The sequence below is a fragment of the Silene latifolia genome, chromosome 9, assembly GCF_048544455.1.
Source record: "Silene latifolia isolate original U9 population chromosome 9, ASM4854445v1, whole genome shotgun sequence".
NCBI classification, from domain to species: Eukaryota; Viridiplantae; Streptophyta; class Magnoliopsida; order Caryophyllales; family Caryophyllaceae; genus Silene; species Silene latifolia.
This window is the reverse complement of record NC_133534.1, coordinates 182,655,981-182,661,362: the sequence shown is the minus strand read 5'-3', so window position 1 is coordinate 182,661,362 and position 5,382 is coordinate 182,655,981. Positions and strand designations below refer to the sequence as shown.

Sequence of the window (5,382 nt, the reverse complement as noted above, 5' to 3'; positions counted from 1 at the left end):
TCTTGAAGGGAAAGCAAAAGATTGTGAGATTGATGCTAGAGGTTACCTCCGTTACCGAGGACGCATGTATGTGCCCGATGCCGTTGACTTGAGGAAGAGAGTTCTAGATGAAGCTCATCTATCACCTTATTCGATTCACCCCGGAGGAGACAAGATGTATAGGGATTTGAAGCTTCAGTTTTGGTGGCCTAACATGAAGAATGACATTGTGTCATATGTTGGAAGGTGTCTTACTTGTCAACAAGTGAAGATCGAGCATAAGAGACCCGGTGGTTTGCTACAACCATTGGAGGTTCCTTTATGGAAGTGGGAGTCCATTTCCATGGATTTTGTGATGGCTTTGCCTAAGACCGTTGGTGGAAAGGATGCCGTATGGGTTGTTGTGGATAGGTTGACCAAGTGTGCTAGGTTCATTCCTATCAAAGAGACTTGGAGTTTAGACCGTCTTGCTAGTGCTTATGTTGAAGAGATCGTTCGTTACCATGGTGTTCCTAAGGAGATCGTTTCGGATCGTGACCCGAGGTTTTGTTCAAGATTTTGGAAAGCTTTGCAAGATGCTATGGGTAGTAAGTTGTTGATGAGTACCGCTTTTCATGCCGCTACCGATGGACAATCCGAGAGGACAATTCAAACTTTAGAAGACTTGTTGCGTGCTTGTGCCCTTGATTTTCATTCTAGTTGGGAGAAGAGCTTACCTCTGGTGGAATTTTCTTACAACAATAGTTATCATGCTTCTATCAAGATGGCCCCTTATGAAGCCCTTTATGGAAGGAAATGCCGTAGTCCAATTTGTTGGGACCAAGCAAGTGATGTCCGTGATCTAGGACCCGACAGGTTAGCCGAGACGATTGATCAAGTGAAGCTCATCCGTGAAAGAATGAAAGCCGCCCAAGATCGCTGAAAATCCTATGCCGATGTTCGCCGTCGACCCTTGGAATTTGAAGTTGGAGATAAAGTGTTCTTGAAAGTATCCCTAGATGAAAGGAGTAAAGAGATTTGGAGTCAAAGGGAAGTTGAGTCCAAAGTACATTGGACCTTATGAAGTGATAAAGAGGATTGGTGCCGTGGCTTATAAGTTGGATTTGCCCCGAGTTTGGGTAAAGTTCATGATGTCTTTCATGTTTCTCAACTTAGGAAATACATTAGCGACCCTAGTCATGTGTTGCAAAATGAGATTCCCGAGCTTGAGCCTAGTCTTTCCTTCGAGGAGAGACCGATTAAGATTTTGGATAAGAAGGAGAAGAAGCTAAGGAGCAAAGTGGTGCCCTTGGTGAAGGTTTTGTGGAAGTGTGGTGATGTAGAAGAAGAGACTTGGGAGCCGGAGGCTTCCATGCGTGTCAAGTACCCTAGTTTGTTTTCTTAAGGTAATGCCTTTTCGTTTCAAGTTTCGAGGGCGAAACTTTTTAAAAGGTGGGATGATTGTAACACCCCGCACTTTCCTTATATTTTAAATAAACTTTTAAGTAATTTTTATTAAATAATTATTATTTAAAGCTTATTTTCATAAAATATCGTAACGGTAATAATAGTGTAGATTTTTAATAATATTATTCTCCGTCTCGAGTTATAGTAGACTTGGGACGAAAATTCTAGTGGATACCGACTCATTTTGAGTTATTGGGCTTAACTTGACTCATGGGCCTTTTTCCCCCTTTTTTCTCTACACAAAACCTCAACTAAACCCTCACAACTTCATCTCCCTCACTTGTAATTTCTGAAATTTCCCAACAACCACCCCACCATTGTTGAACCTTCCCTTACTAACCCTAAAACCACCATATCTCACTCAATTCTTCACCAATCTCGTTCCTTTTCGCGCCATTCTCTTCCTTTTCTCATTTCCTTTCTTTCTAAGTAAGAAAGTTGTCATCTTTCTCTCTATTTCGAAATTATCATCTTTCAAGGATGTGAATTCTTGACTTAATATCTTTATTTTTGTGTTTAGGGAGAACTTGGACAACCCGGAGGAGGATAGCTACATCATTGACGAGTCTTTAGAAGATTGAAGTGCAAAAAGGTAACGGTGAGGGGTTACTCGACTTTTATGTTAGAATTGTGTGGTTTTATGTAGTTATAATCTCATATGAATGTTAAAAGTTGTATCTTTCATGATTGGTGCTAATTTGGATGTTGAATATCATGCTTGTTTGCAATTCTCACATGTTTGGATGAAAATCTCATGCTACATCTCTTGAATCCGAAATTACCCATTCACATGCTCAAATATGTTGTTTTTCCGAGTTAGAATCATGCTAGGATACGTAAACAATTGATGGGAAACGATTTTTGTTGGTTTCAAATGGTTTGGAAGTGTTTTGCATTGAACCCGTGTGTTTGTAGTCCCAGTGATCGGGTGACGGCGGCGGTCTCTTGACCGGGGAGTTTCTGTAAGTTTTGAGCATATTTTAGAAAGGTCAGTAGTCCCAGTAGGGTGATGGCCGGCGGCCCACTCTTGGCCACTGGGAGTACACCGAGTATTTTAGGTGATTTTGAGTTTTGGTCGTTCCCAGTAGGGTGACCGGCGGCCGGGTGACCGGCTGGGAGTACACTGAAGGTTTTTTTGTGTTTTTGGAAATTTGGCTGTATTCCCAGCCGGGTGACCGGCAGCCGGGTGACCGGCTGGGAGTGCACTAAAGGTTTTTATGAGTTTTTGAAATTTGGCTGTAGTCCCAGCCGGGTGACCGGCGGCCGGTCTACTGACCGGCTGGGAGTGCACTGTAAGTTTTATGGAATTTCTGATTTTGACATGTTTTCCCAGCCGGTGGCCCGGCGGCCGGTACACCACCCGGCTGGGAGTCCCCTGTTTGTTCTATTTCACTTGCGACTTCTAATAATGATTGAGCTATGCATGCATCTTCTTTCCTATTGATAATTGGTTACTTTAAGACTCATTAATGTTATGATCATGCATAATGGTATTGGTTCTTGTTCGGACCCGAGTGTGACGTTTTACATTGTGAGACTACTCGACATTCCCTATTTATTTGCCCTCGGACATTGGGTCACGGTTAGGTGCCATTGTTTCCGAGTTGGGCTATTTTTCCTTCCGCCTTTTCGGACCGGGGGTCACGGTTAGGTGACAAGGTTCCGCTTGAGGTTACTCGAGTTCGGGCACGGTTAGGTGTACCATATTTCGAGTCTTGGATACGATTTGGTATCGTTTGTCGAATCGGGTGTCGTCCATCCCGAGAGTCTGGCCAGGTTTAGACTAGGACCGTATTATGATCGTCGTCCTACCAAGAGGTTGGAGTCTAGAGGGTTGTCTTGTTTGAGTCTATACTTTGTAAATTGTCTTACATGTGAGTCGGGTTGATGTGACAATTTTGATCTAATAATTCTTCTCTCATTTATGCGTAACTACTCTTATTGCATTTTGTATACTAATCATGATCCTCTCGTCACCGTAAGTATGTTACTCTCATGCTTGTTTATTTAATTAAATTCTTAATTACTTGTATTTTGACATATTGTGGGCGGGAGAACCCTGAGTTACTCCCCACCGACCGTGGCTTTCATATTTATTATGAATGACAGGTTGGTGATGAAGCTTAAGTGGGCAAGACCGTGTGAGCTAGCGAGTTCTTACCTCGGACCTTATTAGTTATTACATAATAGACTCACCTACTCTTGAACTTATGTTAATTCGTGGGATATCTTTTCCCCAATAAATAGACTTGTGTTGTAAACTTAAACTTAACTAACTAAACTTATTTATCGTGTTGGTGATGCCCCGCGTTGGACATCGTTAGAAGTCTTAAAAGTTTTAAAAATCTCGTGTTTCCGCCACGATTTACTAGTTACTTTTAGTTACCTCATCGAGGGGCGTCACAAAGGAGCCTTAACAAGACCTTCCCTAACATATAAAGGCGTCACCATCTCGGTTGCCCGAAGAGAGTAATCATCAAAAGTCGATAAAAGAACATTTATAATTATTTTACAAGTGATTAAACCAGAACTATTGATACAAAAGATACACCTAATCAATACTATGTAAACTTCTCATGTCATGACTCGTGAAGACTCATCCCGCCAAGACTCCAGCTACCATCCAAGACATCACCTTTTAAGACTGACTGCTCACCATAAGGGATCACGGCAGACACAACAGAACAAACAAGAAACAGCCACACAAGGTCAGTAACTGAGGCAACACATCAACAACCACAGACACTACGCAAGCACACAAACACACATACATCACATCTCCGATCAATCACCGTCACCGACTGTCCACTGGACCAGCCCTCCCAGTGGGGGACCGCAGCCGTTCCCACCTAAGCCCCGCTCATCAGACTGAGCGATAACCCTGTCCTATTAATGTGCACATCCCCTTCCGTGGCGGGTTCCGCGGAGGGCGAAACTAGGGCGTGAAGCCACTCCCGCAAGTGACTTCACTCATCCGAGGACGTACCTCGAGAACCATAGACAATCAATCACAAACAGCTGCACCACAACAACAACCAACGAAACAACCCAACACCAACCGATTACTTTAACCAATCAACAACACTGACACTACAATCAAAACAACAACCGACACACTAAACAACCAACAGAAACTGAGTAGGCGAACCTACCTTTAGCCAACCGCAGCGATTTCTTGTTCAGTCACATGACATCGACCAAGCAAGCAAAACCCCTATACAAACAGCATAAAAGCCTATTACTACCACCACAACCCTGCAAGGAACAATAATGACAAAGATGATGATGATGATGACATACCTACGCATCGTATATCGGCGTCAAGACCGCTACCCGACTCAAGCAATCTATTCCCAAGACACAAGCATCCTCAAAGGCTCCCATGGAAGGAATTATGATGAAGGAAGTGAGGTAAGGCGACATCTAGGTCTGAAGGAAGGAGGCGGAAATGATTTGCGATTCTATCAAAACACGATTATAAACCCTCGCTGTAAAGACGCTACTCGATCGAGTAACCAACCTACTCGATCGAGCGGCCCCTACTCGATCGAGTACCCAAGCTACTCGATCGAGTACCACTCATCCCAAGGTCTATCAGGACACGAGTCATCCCTTGCACGAATTCTCAAAGGTTATCACATTCCCCTAAGGTCAGTCAACGGGTCCCTAAAAGGACGGGTATTACAGTCTTTCCCCCTTAAAAAGAACTTCATCCCTGAAGTTCGACTTATCCTCCCCCAAACCACACGACAAGAAACCAAGGTCGACACCACTGTTTACCCGACACAGGTCAACAACTCCCTAGAAGTATTATCCCACTACGTATGTCCATCAAATATAATCATCATCAATTGTCCAACACACACCACCTATTCAAGCCTCTAAGAACCACTACTTTAACTACCGAACACACAACATGCAACAAACGGTCCTATCACAGATTCAACAATGTATGAT

General features: G+C 43.4%; 1 long non-coding RNA gene across 1 annotated transcript; it reads left to right on the top strand.

The window, feature by feature from the left end:
* The first annotated feature begins 1,944 nt into the window (after window positions 1-1,944).
* Window positions 1,945-3,697, top strand: LOC141598392 (uncharacterized). Its single transcript, XR_012523478.1, has 2 exons — window positions 1,945-2,017; window positions 3,535-3,697. It is a non-coding gene; the product is annotated as an uncharacterized LOC141598392 (long non-coding RNA).
* The last annotated feature ends 1,685 nt before the right edge of the window (window positions 3,698-5,382 follow it).